The 14,499-nt window shown below is 53.0% G+C and overlaps 1 long non-coding RNA gene across 1 annotated transcript; it reads left to right on the plus strand.

Moving 5' to 3' along the window:
• Positions 1 to 1,704: 1,704 nt before the first annotated feature.
• Positions 1,705 to 2,973, plus strand: LOC134509487 (uncharacterized). The gene is made up of 3 exons (XR_010069342.1): positions 1,705 to 1,804; positions 1,943 to 2,038; positions 2,834 to 2,973. It is a non-coding gene; the product is annotated as an uncharacterized LOC134509487 (long non-coding RNA).
• Positions 2,974 to 14,499: the final 11,526 nt, after the last annotated feature.

The raw sequence follows: 14,499 nt of genomic DNA on the forward strand, positions 1-14,499 counted from the left end.
GAAGAGCCAGGAGGGAAAGCCGTGCCTCTTTGGAAAGCTCTTTGGCAGCCGCTCGCGTGGCCCCACAGCCTGTGGGGCTGCGGGCTTTGTGGCGGCCGTCAGCCTCGGCGCCACCGGCGCCCACATGGCGCCGCCGCGCCAGCTTGCGAAGCATTTTCCGGTAGGGCCGCAACTCTGGCGACAGCTCCCAAGCACGAAGAGCCAGGAGGGAAAGCCATGCCTCGTTGGAAATCTCTTTGGCGGCCGCTCGCCTGGCGAAACAGCCTGTGGGGCTGCGGGCTTTGCGGCGGCCGTCAGCCTCGGAGCCACCGGCACCCACCAGGTGCAGCCGCGCCAGCCTGCGAAGCATTTTCCGGTAGGGCCGTGGCTCTGGCGACAGCTCCCACGCCCGAAGAGCCAGGAGGGAAAGCCGTGCCTCGTTGGAAAGCTCTTTGGCGGCCGCTCGCGTGGCCCCACAGCCCGTGGGGCTGCGGGCTTTGCGGCGGCCGTCAGCCTCGGCGCCACCGGCGCCTACGTCGCGCCGCCACGCCAGCCTGCGAAGTATTTTCCGGTACGTTACTTCCGGGTGGTCACGTGGGGAGCGGCGTCTGCCGGTCGCGTTTCCGTCGGGCGGGAGGATGGTAGGCGGTCCCCGCTCCCGGGACGGACCCCCCCCCGCTCCCGGGACGGTTCCCCCCCTCCCCGCGTCCCCCCCCCGCGTCCCCTGGCTCCCAGCCCGGCCCCGGCCCCACCCCCCCCGTCCTCCGGCTCGGACCCCCCCTGCGTCCTCCGGCTCGGACCCCCCCGCTCCCGGGACTGTTCCCCCCCCGCGTCCCGTCCCCTGGCTCCCAGGCCGGCCCCGGCCCCGGCCCCCCCCGCCGCGTCCTCCGGCTTGGACCCCCCCTCCCTCCCTCCCTCGCGTACCCCCCCATCGGGACGGTTCTCCCCCCGCGTCCCCGGGCTCCCGGGCCGGCCCCCCCCTGCTCCCGGGCCGCGTCCCCCCGCTCCCGGGCCCGCAGCACCCCCGCTCCCTGTTCCTTTGCGAGGAGACGGGCCCCGGCCCTCCTCCCCAGCCGAGGCACTGCCGGCAGATGTCCTCCCCCCGTCCTGTTCCCGACAGCGGCGGCCGCCCCTGGCTGCGCTTCGTCGCCTCTCGATGCAGGTGCCAGGAGCATCCGGGTGGGGAAAGCAGCGTCTCCAGGAGCTCCTGCTGCAGGGGGGGCTCCCGCTGGGGCGAGTGGTCGGGGAACTGCTGCCCCTTCTCTTTCTCTCCCGGAGGCCGCGGTTGTCCGCTCCTCCCCGGGGTTGTCGTGGGCTGCCTTTGCCACAGACTTGCCTGGGCTGTCTCCGTTCAGCCCCGTTCTCCCTCCTGGTGTGGGCGACCTGGGACTGGTGGACGTTTACTGGCTTTGAACAGGAGCTGCTGCGGGTGAAGCTTAAGATGCTTGAAAAACGTGAAACAGCCAGAGAACAACATCAAGGTATTTGAGCCAGAAGGTGCTTCCTGCGGCAGGGAAGAGACAGCCAAGCATTTCTGGGTGAGGAAGGGTCCCCTCTGAGTTGTCCTCAGCAGACCAGATTGCTGATATGTACCGCAGGGTCCGTACGCGTATCCAAAATCACGGTATGGCCATGGGGAAGGGTTGTGTGCGTGCAAGGCTGCACATCTGGGAAGCTTCATATCGCAAGAGCTGTAAGACACCGCTGTGTTCTCTTAGGTGGAGGATGGTCAAGTGACCAGCGCTGCAGAAGAGGAAGGGACAGAGAAAGAGAGAGGCACCTGAACTGGAAAATTCTGTGGGCAGCGCTGAAAGCAGGAGCTGCGGTGAGTCCCAGGCTTTGGGGCCGTGTCCCACTCGTCAGGAGCCTCCGTTGGCTGCAGTCTTCACAGACCTTCACGAAAGAAGGACGCTTTAGATTGCCACCTAGCTTTACGCCAGAAGTTTTTTTCCTGTCTTGGCAGAATGCCAGCTGCCAGCGTTTCTCCGTGGTCGCCCTTCCTTCTGCCGTGATGGTACAGGACAGACGGAAAGAATCCGGAGTGCTCTGCGAGTACGAGGTGCGTCTGCGATGCGCGTCTGCTTTTTTCCTGAGGTTCTTGTAGTGTGGACTCTGAAGTTAACGGGAAGGATGTGCCAGCGCTCCTCCTATAGTTTTTCTGTGAAATATTTTAACAAAATCCTTGTCGCTTCCCGCTGTCAGGAAAGAGGGGAGGGTAAGTGACTTCAGATTTGTAAATTCTCAGCGGCACGGACTAAGGTGAGATAAATCTCAAGGTCCATACAGAAACATTTATTAGCTTACCAAAATGGTTAGTATAGATCTTAACAAGCCCACGATAATTGGTTAGGTATATAAAAAATTATGGCAGGTGTTGGGGTGTACATTGTGTTAGTTAACACCAGGTGTAGGACAACTTATGGCAAGCGGTGCTTAAGGTCGTACTTAAGGTCATCTTAAGGTCATCACTTCACAGCTCTAACTGTTACTTAACAATTCCAAGAGAAAAGAGAAACTGAGGGACAGAGAGAGGAAAAGACAGAGAAAAAGACAGAGATAAAGAGATCGCGGGTCCTGGTTCCAGCGTCTTTTTCAGGGATTCTTCCCAGGCATAATCTTCTTCTTTCTTGGGAAGAATCTTCCCAGGCACTATCTCTTTTGTTTCTTTTTTGTTCCCTCGGGGCACTTATTTTCCCCTTTTACGTTTGCTGAATCAGCACGGTCCGCCCTCCTGGCTGAGGACGGGCTCAGCTCAGGTTTCTCCCTTCTCCCCGGTGACGTGTGCCATGATTTGGGTGGAGAGACGAGTGCCATGGTCACACATGTTTAGCGTGATCTCTGTAATCTTCATTAGCACATGCAGGGCGTGCGCTTTCACGTGCGTTTCGCGGATAATGAAGCAAAGGTCACTCATGGGACACAACGGCCTCGAGAACTGAGAACGAGCGAGCTCACGGCACGAGTGGCAGAACCGACCTGTCTTCACAAGACAGTTCTCCCACACTTTCAGCCGCCAGAAGTGTGAGCCTCATCAGCTGTTTGAAGGCCAGGCCTGCGTTATTTATTTCCTTGCGAGTGTTTGAGGCGTTCCACTGAAGGCTTGGAGGGGCTCCTGCCCCTCGGCAGGGAATTTACAGTCCGTCCCTCACAATCCTAAAACCAAAATAAAGTCTGTCCTGGAGCACGTTACGCCTCTGCAAAGCTTACTTCCCTCCATTTATTTTTCTCTTCCTGAAAGCATATTCTTCTCTTTCTGGGTGCTCACTGTCAAACGATACTGTGAAAATAATTCTGTACTAGAAGAGGGAAGGAACTGTTTGTAAGAGTTCACATGTCCAGAAGAAGCAGGCTTTGCTTTCACGATAAAAACTTTATGCTTTCTCAGTCAATAAGTCTTTAAAATATTTCACAGCGGTACTCGAAAACCTCACTGAGATACTGGCATCTGTCCTAAAGGCGATTGAGGTCAAAGAGGAGACATGGACAAAACGGGACAAACGGGCATCGCCTCTCTGCGTTCTCCAGGCTTTGCCGTGAAGCATCAGCAGCGTTTAACTCGTGACGGCGAATCCTGTGGTTTTGGTTGTGGTTTTGGTGAGTTACGGCTTCAACAATGTCCTTTTTCTGTAACCTCGGGAGGAAGTTCATTTCCTTCCGCAGGCCCAAGTGCCGCGCGTCTCCCCCCAGTTGCTGGCATCGCCGGCCTTTGGGTTCTCGGTTGGAACAGTCGAGATACCATAAAAACGCGTTCCTCTGCGCCTTCAGCACAGCCAAAAGCATTCGCGAACCTGCCGGTCCTTTTTGGTAGCCCTACGGATCGCGGCGCCGGCGATTTGATTCCCCGCCCCCAGAAGTGAAACCATTTGGAGGAGTTTTTTCTCTCACTGATTTTTCTATGTTAAATGAAGCTAAAAAAAAAAAAGTGAGAGTTGTATAATCGACAAACTGACTTGCGTAGTTTAAACTGCAGCCGCCTAAATGGCTGTAGTGTACAATTTATGAGGTGTCCCTGGGCAGTTAGGTATTTGTTCGAAATGTTTAAAAGGAGAGACAACTGAATGTTACGCGGTTTTCCCCCCGTTTTTTTGGCAGAGTGCTCTGAAGTACTTTACTTCTGTCTGGCTTTCAGTGCCGCCTTTTCCCGGCAGCCAGTAGTGTCTCTCTCGGGCAGCGCCGCTGCACCGATGTCCCTCCTCCTCCTCGTGTAGCACACAAAAACCCCCCCGTGGTCAAATCATAGCTGTGTATTTTGGAGACGGATAGTTTAATAGTATCCGTTCACAGCTGTGCAAGTTAAATTAGCGCCGAAGGAAAGCCAAGTACTTTCACAGGGTAAGTATTTTCACTGGGTGGATGTAAACTTCATGCACACCTTCTCAGGGAAAGGGAAAGGGCCAGGTGTTTCCCAGCACCAGCCGGAGGGTTCGCCCTTACGCTAAGAACGTGTTCAAAATGGCACTGATTAGTCTTAATCCTGACTTTTAAGAGTTCAGATGGCGCTGGCTTTTGAAGGCTGTGCTGTATTTCGAGCTGAGCTGTTTCCCCAGCTCCTGTCCCGTCCCTCCGTCTGACGGAATTCCTCTGCTCTCTTCTGTGCTGGTTTTTTGGGATGCTGAGCTATAATTGGGGATTTTTGTTTTCCAGGTGCCTCGTCGTAGGCGTCTCGTGCTGCTCGAGAGATGCCCCAGCCCAGGTTTGCAGCCGGTGGCGGAGCCCCCCTGGGGAGAAGGGGCCAGCCCTGGGTCTGAGCGTTTTGAGCCTTTTTTTGGGGTGAATAGAAGGGTGTCTGTGTGTGTGTGTCTTGGGGGGTGATGGTGTCATTTGGGGCACCCCGATGTCACTGGGGCAGCGATGACGCAGCAGAGGAGCAGGTGAGTGGGAGATGGTGGGGGGTTACGTGGAGTTGCCCCCCCAAAAGAAGTGGGTCGCGGCCCCAGAATGTCTGAAAATCCTTGGGATGCATTAAAAAATGTGAAAACCTGCAACTATGGGTAGGAGGCGTTGAAATAGGGAATGAGAAATGTACATATATATAAATTATGTATGTAAAAGTTCAAAATAAAAACCTCTGTCTCGAAGGGTTCTGTGATTCCGCAGCTCGTGCGCAGGCGCGGCTTCGCGGAGGCCCGTCCGGCCGCAGTCTCAAGAGAGCGGCGGCCGGAGGGCGAACCAGGACCGCCGGGACTCTGGCGAGCTCCGCGCCACCTGGAGCGGCATCGGTGCCGCCCGCCCGGCCTCCAGAGCGGCCATCGGCCCCTCCGCATCGGCTCTTACGCGTTACCGCAGCCCCGTCAGTGCCCGGCAGTTTTCCGGGTTTCCATCTACGTGACCCCGCGGTCCTCCAGGACCCCGGAAGTGCCCCCTCAGTCCTCCGATGCGCGTCTCCGTGGCACTTTAGTCCTCCAGGAGCCCGTAAATGCTCATAAGTCTTCTGGAAATCATATGCTTCCAACACCCTTCCAAAACGATAAAACACGATTATCAGTTAACCACAAAAATATCTGAAGATTGCAAAAATAATGCAACCCCTGCAGAGCTCTCTTCTCCACAGCAACAACTGGACAGAAATCACACAAAAGCGGTAAGAGAATCACCAGAGGTTAGTCCCAAATGGAAATAAAAAGGGGAGGTGCTTCGCCTGCTGGGAACTTAAGGCAGGAGAAGCGAAGCTGCTGCTCCCGCTGCCACCCGCCTTCACGTCTTCTGGGGGTTGGCCCTGCCCCTTTCCCAGGGGATTGTGGGAAGGGTGGTGGGCGGGGCCTGAGGGCAGTGGGCGGGGCCCGGGGTACATGAGCCCCAGCCCGGGCTCAGGAGCTCATTCTGCTGCTGGGCCCCGTGGGGTGGGTGCTCTGCTGGTCCCTCGCTTTGCTGCAGCTGTGGGACAGGCTCAGCTGTTTGGGCAGGCGTGTTTCGGCATTTAGGGAGGCAGAGGTGAGAAGGCTGAGCTGAGACCTTCGGGAGCAGTAAACATCCAGCTGCCTGTATGGTAGAAAGTTGACTGCTATGCTCCTTTTTTTTTCGGGTCATAACTTTGTGATGAGTGTTTAGGGGGTGCCCAGATGGTTTAATAGTATGCTTTTCTTTGTTCTAGGAGCACTGCATTTTCCTAGAATTTCTGACTTTATTGAAGATAGAACTGTGGGTTTTTCACCAGTTTTGCAGTATGCTGTGTAAATTGCTGATATTGTTTCTCTTAATTGGGTTGATGATGAGATTATCTTATGGGGGTTAGGGTGAGCGTTTTGTATGCATCTGCATATATGGCACCAGCATTTCTCAAGAAAGCAGCAGGGACGTAAGGCATAGCGTCGTTCAGGGTATGGCATGGCTCATCACCTTTCCCCGTTGCCCATGGAGTGCCACGGTGTCCCTAGAGTTTTTGCAGCGGGCAGCAGGCCCCTCATAGATTGTGTCAGGACATTATTTGTTTTGTGGGTCTGATGCAGAGCCCAGAGTCTGTGGGAAGACAGAAGATAGGAGGTGCCTGCCAAACGCAGGGCACAGCTCAGAAGAGCTGCTCCTGAGAAGCAGCCGGCGTAGGGGGTTCAGGGTTGCAAATACAGGATGGGAGCTGTCAGGAAGAAGTGAGGCTCCTTCCCTGACGGTTGAGGAGAAGAGAAGGGGTTTCTAAAGTTTCTAAAGTTATCTTAGGTGCCATAAATAATTGTTGCTGCAGCCTCCGACTGGAATCGACGTGAAGCAGGTGAGTGGATTGCCATGGCACCTCTGAGGATGAGGGTGTTGTGGAAGAGGTTGGCATCTACTGTCATGGTGGTCACTGCTGGAGCTGTGATTTCTTTTTGTTTTGCTGATGAAGAGGAACATGGTGACTGCAGGAACACATCAGTTAGCTGTTTGTTGTGGTTTTTTTTGTCAAGGATGAATTCAGACCACTGGCCCTCTGAAAGCGAAGTAGAGGGACAGGTGCTGGAGGGGGGCCAAGGTTGACAGTTTCGGGGAGGAGTTTTAAAGTCAGGCTAGAGCAGAGGGCTATGCGGGAGCAGTCTCCTCTGAGTAGGTAAAGGGAGTGGGTTACTTTTCAGCACAAAGCTAGTGTGTGCTGGGCAGGGCAGTTCTGGCCTGTGTCTTCGGTTGTGTAGTTTGTGCGCTCTGTCTTCTGTGTCTTGGACTTTCAGACGGCAGGACTTACAGACGGCAGTCTGTAGTGAATATGAGGATCTGTCTAGACCCAGGCAAAGGTTGCTCAGTCGTCTCGAATTGATTAGCTTTCGAGAGGCTGTGTGGACGGGTGTTTCATTAGCGGGCGCTGGCATAAGCGGAGACAAGTTGGAGAGGGTGTTCATGGCTAGTGAAGGGGACGGTATCTCAAAGATGGTAAACCTGCATTGTGTGGGGTGTAATGTTTGCAGGCGTCTCTTCTTTGGATGACAGGCTGTAGTTGGACTTATGTGAACAGGGTTCTCCAGTAGAAACAAGACCTTTGGAATTAAGCTACTGCTCTGCATTAGGGTAATGTTTGATGTTGGTGTGTTGCTTTTTTTTCAGATGCAGAGAGATGAGGTGGCCAGGGATACACAGGGGAGCTGATGGGGGCGCAGGACAAAGGTGGCTGAGCCCGAGGTCTTAAAGGGAAGATGTGACCGGCGGCTCCATGAATACATTTGGCCACTTCTTCTTTTTTTCATGTGAATGTGAGGTTACGTAGCCATGTGTGGAAGTGCTGGTCTGAGGTACAACAGAACTGGTGTTGTTTGCAGTCACTTTACTTTTCAGGTAAGTCTCTTCCAATGAAGTGAACTCTCTGAAAATAATGACGTATTTTTCAGGTAGTATCTGCCTTCAGAGCACCAAGAACTTATATTTACACTTAATGCGAAGGGATGCCGTGCAGAGAGGCTCTTGCTTATACTTATTCCTACAACAGCACAGCCCAGCTAACTTTTATATATCTGCCCTGTTGGAGGGTTGGAAGCAGAAAAGCGTAGAGGGGTTGCACCCATAGTGAAGAGTAGACGGGACCGGTGACCCGAATCTGACTGATAGGGTATTCCATCCCATCCTCATCACGCTCAGTATAAAAGCGGAGGGATCAAAGGGGTCGGTACCTGTTGTCTGGCCTCTGAAGACTCCTCTGTCTGTTCATTGTCCTTTGACCTCGATCCGTGCATTTATGCAACCAGGTCCGGAGTCTGGTTCCGGTCTGTCACGGAGTCTGGTTCCGGACTTTGCCAGTGAAGCAGCGGTCATCCTGGGAGCTCTGTATCGGGTTGTGTATGTCCTGTATATATTTAATTGTTTTCTTGTTACTGTTGTCTTTTCTCAGTATTATTTTGCTGTTAAGATTTCATTACAGTTCAGTTTATCTTTCAGTCCCTAAGTCTCTCTCTCTTGTTCTTTTCTGCCTCAGGAGAGAAGTTAAAAGGGAGCACGTGTCACTTGTTTTACTGCATGGCCTAAGGCACAACAGCAATGATGACAGACAGGGCACCGGAGCAGACTCGGCCGAAGAGAGCGGCGGCCCCAAGCCTCGGTTCTTTCTCAGCCACTGCATTACGGGCGGCGCACAAGCCTCTGCTTGCACTCTGTCTGTCGGTCCGATCCAGAACACAGTTCTGGCAGAAGTCGGATAATATGCGTCGTCTTGCTAGAAATGCTGTATGACTCGTTGTGGGGTTTCTTTTACAAGGAAACTAAAGCACATTGAGTCTTGATAAAAATATTGTTATTGTGCTTCATGATCTTCTGGCCTATTTAGGTTAGGATGATGTCTTTCTCTTTATGTCTACGCCCTGCAGAAGTTTAATTAAGTTTACTTACCTACCGGGCCCTGTTGCTGACACAGTTGATGTAGTTGTAATAAAAGAGCACATATTGTCCGTTCCTCTAAGGGTCGCTTTCTCCGTTTTGGTGTTTTGCATGCTGTACTTCTCAGGCCTGTGAGGAAAGGAGCAGCTTTTCCTCTGGCAGGCTCTATGCCTTGTGGAGGTCAGCCAGGCCCTTTCCCAGGTGCTGGTGGGAAGGGCGTTGGGCGGGGCCCGGGGTATATAACCCACAGCCTCTGCTGGGGCAGCTCATTCTGCTACCAGGTGTCTCCAGGGTCAGAGCTCTGCCTGTCCTTCAGTCGATTGCAGCTTTGGAGGCGGCTCAGCTCCTTGGGTGGAGATGTTATCCCATTTAGAGAATAGCAGGTAAGAAGCTGGAGGTGGCAAGACCTTCAGGACCAGGTGAGGTTTGGCAGCGTGTATAGTAGAGAGCGGCCTCATGTGCCGGTTCTCTTCCTTGTGGTTTTTGAGGTGAGTCGCGTGGTAATGAGTCTTAGGGGGCGGTGAGATAGTTTAAGGGTATGGTTTTCTCTCTTCCAGGCATGGCGCATTTTCCTGGAATCCCTGACTGTATTGAAGATGGAACTTTCTTGTTTGTGGTTTTTTTTTTTTCCCCCACTAGCTTTGCTGTATCCCAGATAAGATGCCAATAGAATTTGTCTCAATCGGGCAGATGATGAGATTACTTTGCAGGGACTGGGTGAGCACCTTGTCTGCAGCTGTAGATGGAGTTTCCACATTTCTCAGGAAAGCAGCAGGGCCATAAAGCATAACGTATTTCAGGATGTGGGGTGCCTTGTCACCTTCCCCCACCGTGCTCAGGGTTTTGCCGTGTCCCTGGAGCCTTTGCGGCTTGTGGCAGGCCCCTGGTATAGGTCAGATCAGGGCTTCACTGACTCTGTGGGTCTGCAGCAGAGCCCAGAGTCCGTGGGAAGACAGAAGATAGGAGGTGGTGGTGGGACGCAGGGAGAGGCTGGGAAGAGTGGCTCTCAAGAAGTGTCCAACGCCGGGTGTTCGGGCTGGCAAATAAAGGGTGGGATCTATGGGGAAGAAGTGGGGCTCCTTCCCTGGCAGCTCAGGGAGAAGAGAAGGGGTTTCTAAAGTTTTGGCACTGGGGGAGGGCTAGAAAAGGGAGCCGGGTTCATGAGTCCTTCTTGGACAGGTTTTGCAGATGGGTTCGGGTGTCGTCGGAGCCTGGTGTGCTCTAGGCTCTCGCATTTGAGGCGAGCCAGATAGTATCGAGGAGGAGCACGGGACTGGTGGTTTGGCAGTAGCGCAGTGGTAATGCTGTGTTTCTTGGTATCTTAGGTGCCGTGAATAACTGTTGCCGCAGCGTCAGACTCTGGAATTGGCGCTGAGCGGGCGAGCAGAATGCCTCGGCGTTCATGAGGCTGAGGGTGTTGTGGAAGAGGTTGGCATCTCCTCTCAGGATGCTTATTGCTGGTGCTGTGGCTGCTTTTGGGATAAGTTTTTTTTTTTTTCTTTTCCTTTTGCAGAGGAAGAGGAGGAAGCTGGTGACCACAGGAACGTACTGGATGGCTGTTTTCTGTGGAGTGCCTCAAGGATGGATTCGGACCCCTGGCCCTCCAAAAGCTAAGTTGAGAGACTGGCGCTCGAGAGGGGACGAGGTTGAGAATTGCAAAAAGGTGTCTTTGAAGTTGGCGTAGGGGAGAGGTTTGTCCTGGAGGGCAGTCTCCTTTAGGCACGTAAGGGATGTGGCTTACTGTTCGGCATTCCCGGGCAGGGTGGTTCCAGCCTGTGTGTGTTGTTGTCTTTCGTGTGGTCCGTGTTCTGTGTCTTAGACCTTTCTCGGGTCTCGAGGTCGTCTTTAAGCTCCAGGAGCACGGCATGGCGCCTCAGGCGCCATCCCTAGGGTCTCGAACACCTGCACCCATGGGCATAGCACCATTCGGCTGCTGGTCGTCTTGCGTTAGAAGCTTAAAGCTTGCATTGGTCTTGCGTCTTGGAAGTTTCCGGATGGCCCGCGTCTACAACTGGGACTTCTTCCCTATGTCATTACGTTCTTAGGTCTTGAAGCCAGGCTTCCCCCGCATACATCTTATCAGTCTTGACAGTCCCTTCTTATCACAGATGATGATGTCCTACACTCTGTTTCAGGGGCTTCCATAGAGCCTCTTCACATCACCACCACGGTCTCCAGGTCTTCTTCCCGACGGTGACTTCCGTCCGGGTGTCATCCTTCTTGCTGAGAGTTTTCTCTCATCCTTGAGGTGCGTTGTTTTTAGTGTTTTGTGTAGTGTTGGTCTGTGCTTGTGTGTGTGTCTGGCTCGGAGCCCCCCTGCCCGGGTGTGTAGAGTCCAGGGCAGGCAGAATAGTGACGAGAGTCTACAGTTAATATGTGGATCTGTGGCGACCGAGGCAAAGGTTGGGTAGTCATCTGGAATTAATTTGCTCTCAGTAGGTTGGGTGCGTGGGTGTTTCATTAGTGGGTGTTGGCATAAGCAGAGCCAAGTCGGAGAGGCTGTTCACAGCCAGTGAAGGACGCAGTATCTCAAAGATGTTCAGGCTGCTTTGTGTGGGGTATAATGTTTGTGGGCTTTTTCTGTGTTTTTTTTTTTTTGATGGCAGGCTGTAGTTGGATCTAATTGAACAGTGTCCCAAAGTAGAAACAAGACCTTTGGAATTAAGCTATCGCTCTGCATCGGGGTAATGTTGGATTTTTTTTTTTTCTCTCTTTAGATGCCGAGAGATGAGATGTGCAGGGTGACGCAGGGGAGCCGAGAGGAGCGCTGTACGGAGGTGGCTCGGCATGTGGCATTAGAGGGAAGATGTTACTGGCGCCTCTGTGAATACAATTGGGTACTTTTTTTTTTTCATGTGAATGAAGACAGAAGATGGGAGTCGATGGTGTGGCGGTTTGGCAGAAGCGCAGTGGTAATGTTGTGTTTCTTGGTCTCTTAGGTGCTGTGAATAACTATCATTGCAGCCTCGGACTCCGGAATCGGCGCAGAGCGGGCAAGCAGAACGCCACGGCATTCGGGAGGCTGAGCGTGTCGTCGAAGAGGTTGGCATCTCCTCTCAGGATGCTTATTGCTGGTGCTGTGGCGGCCTCTGGGATTATGTTTTATTTTCCTTTTGCAGAGGAAGAGGAGGAACCTGGTGACTGCGGAAATGTATCGGATGGCTGGTTTTTGCGGACCGCATCGAAGAAGGATTCAGATGCCTGGCCCTCCAAAAGCTAAGTTGACAGTCAGGCGCCGGAGAGGGGCCGAGGTGGACAATTGCAAAATGGGGTCTTTGACGTTAGCGTAGTGGCGAGGGCTGTCCCGGGGCACAGTCATATTTAGGAAGGTAAAGGATGTTGCTTACTGTTCAGTGTGACGCTAGCGTGTCCCGGGCAGGGCAGTTCCAGCCCGTGCGTGTTGTCATGTCGTTCATGTGGTCTGTGTTGTGTATCTTCGCCCCTTCTTGGGTCTCGAGGTCATCTTTGAGCTCCAGGAGCACGACGTGGGGCCCTGGGCGTCATCCTTAGGGTCTCGACTGCTTGGGCCTGTGGGCGTAGCATCATTCATCTGACGCTCTTCTTGCGTTAGCATCTTAAAGCGTGCATCAATCTTGCCTCTCGGAAGTTTCTGGACGGCCCACTTCCACGTCTGGGAGTTCTTCCCTGCGTCGTTACGTTCTTAGGTCTTGAAGCCAGACTTCCTGCATGTCCATCTTATCGGGCTCAACAGTCCATTCTTATTACGTACCATCACGTTCTACAGTTTGCTTCAGGGGGTTCCGTAGAGCGTCTTCACGTTGACATCATCACGATCCCACAGATTTTCTTGCACGACGGTGACTTTGGTCCCCGTGTCATCTTTCTTGCTGAGAGTTTTCTCTCATCTTTGAGGCGTGTCGTTCGTAGCGTTCCGTGTAGTGTCTGTCCGTAACCGTGAGTGTTTGGCTCGGGGCTGCCCTGCCTGGGCACGTAGTGTCCAGGGTGGGCGGAATCATGTGGAGAGTCTATATGTAGTACATGAATCCCAGTAGATCGGGGCAAAGGTGTTAGAGTTATCTCAGGGTAGCCATCGGGAGGCTGTGTAGACACCTCTTCTGTTTTGTTCGGGAAGAGCAGAGGCATGTTGGGAAGGCAACACAGCAGCAGTGAAGAAGAGCTCATGTCCAAGAGGGTACGGCTGGTTTTGGTGCGGATTTTTTTTTTTGTAATTTTCTTTGTGTACGGTTGTATTTGGACCTTAGATGGTATTTGTGAAAAGGTGCAAGACCTTTTGTTGTTATGACTCTATTGCTCTGCCTGAGGGTGATTTCTCTGATGTCGTTCTTGCAGATGCAACAGGACAAGCTTGTCGGGGCAGCGTAGAGGAGGAGAGCGACGTAAGAAGGTGGGTCAGCACGTGGTGTTAGAGAGAAGATGTGGCTCTGAGTACTGTATGTATTGGTTCTTTCCAATTTGAAGTTTTGAAGCAATGAATGACGTGGGATGTGGGGATGGGGATGAGTCAGTCACTTCAGCCCACCCGCCGCTGCTGACCTTATCACATCTGCCTCAGAGGGAGCAACTTCCAAGTTGTAAAGCAACCCATGTCGGTTGGGTTTTATGGGTGGTTTGCGAGCCTTCAGGTTGCACGCCTCGGGGGAGGATGGGCGGGCAAGGTGAGGGAGCGGGAGATGAGAATTTGGTAGGGTTTTGGGCGGTATCTCGGCGTGCGTTTCTTCGGTTGGTGTGACACGCCGGGTCAGAGGGGCGATGCTGCACGCCCACTGAGTAGTCCCAGCGAGTGAGGCGGTTGTGGACACGTTGGGGAGCTCAGGGGAGTGTTTGTCTTTGGTTTTGCAGGCGCCGCAGGCATCCGGAGCCGGACGAGCGTTGGAGGTGAGCTGGGTAGCAGAGAGGTAGCACATGGGGGTGGTGGTTTCCCGTAAGCTCAACAGTAATATTGTGTGTCTTCGGTGTTTTAGGTGCCAGAACCAGAGAGTGCCACAAAGTCCGAATCCGGAATCCATGCGGAGCAGGTGAGCAGAAGGGTACGGCGCGTGTGATGCGGGGGATATTGCAGTACAACTTAGTGTTGACGGACGCGATGGTGCCTGATGGCACCATTTTGTGCAAATCGGGATTACGTTGCTCAGGAACTTCCTTGACTGCCATTTGAGATGGTCTTGTGTCGTACGCTTAAGAACTTGGTTCCGTACTATGTTCTTGTATATTTGAAATAGTATTGCTCCGCCTCACTCAGTATCGGTTTCGCATCGTGTTGCCCCGTCACGCTCTTGATTGCTCTGTGATCTATTCTGGCATCGTACCACACCGTGTGGCGTGGTTTTTTTTTTTTAAATGGTTGTTCTTTGACTGTGTAATGCCTTGTACCGCCCTCTATTGCGTTACGTCTCACGTTATATTGCCCCGTCGTAGCCTTGACTGCCTTCTGATCTGTTCAGGCCTCGTACCACGCTGTATTGCGGGTTTTTTAATCGGTTGTTCTTCATCTGGCTTTCTAATGCCTTGTACCGCCCTGTATTGTGTAACATCTTGCATTATATTGCCCCGTCATAGTCTCGACTGCCTTCTGATCTACTCTGGCATCGCACCGCACTGTATTGTGTGGTTTTTAATGGGTTCTTCTTTATTTGACTGTGTAATGCCTTGTACTGCTGTGTATTGTGTTACTTCTCATGTTATAGTGTGCTGTCGTTGTCTTGACTGCCTTCTGATGTTTTCTGGTATTACAGTTGAACGTATGCTGGGTTTCTTAATCGGTTGTTCTTCGTT

This window comes from Chroicocephalus ridibundus, unplaced genomic scaffold, assembly GCF_963924245.1.
Source record: "Chroicocephalus ridibundus unplaced genomic scaffold, bChrRid1.1 SCAFFOLD_61, whole genome shotgun sequence".
Taxonomy (NCBI): domain Eukaryota; kingdom Metazoa; phylum Chordata; class Aves; order Charadriiformes; family Laridae; genus Chroicocephalus; species Chroicocephalus ridibundus.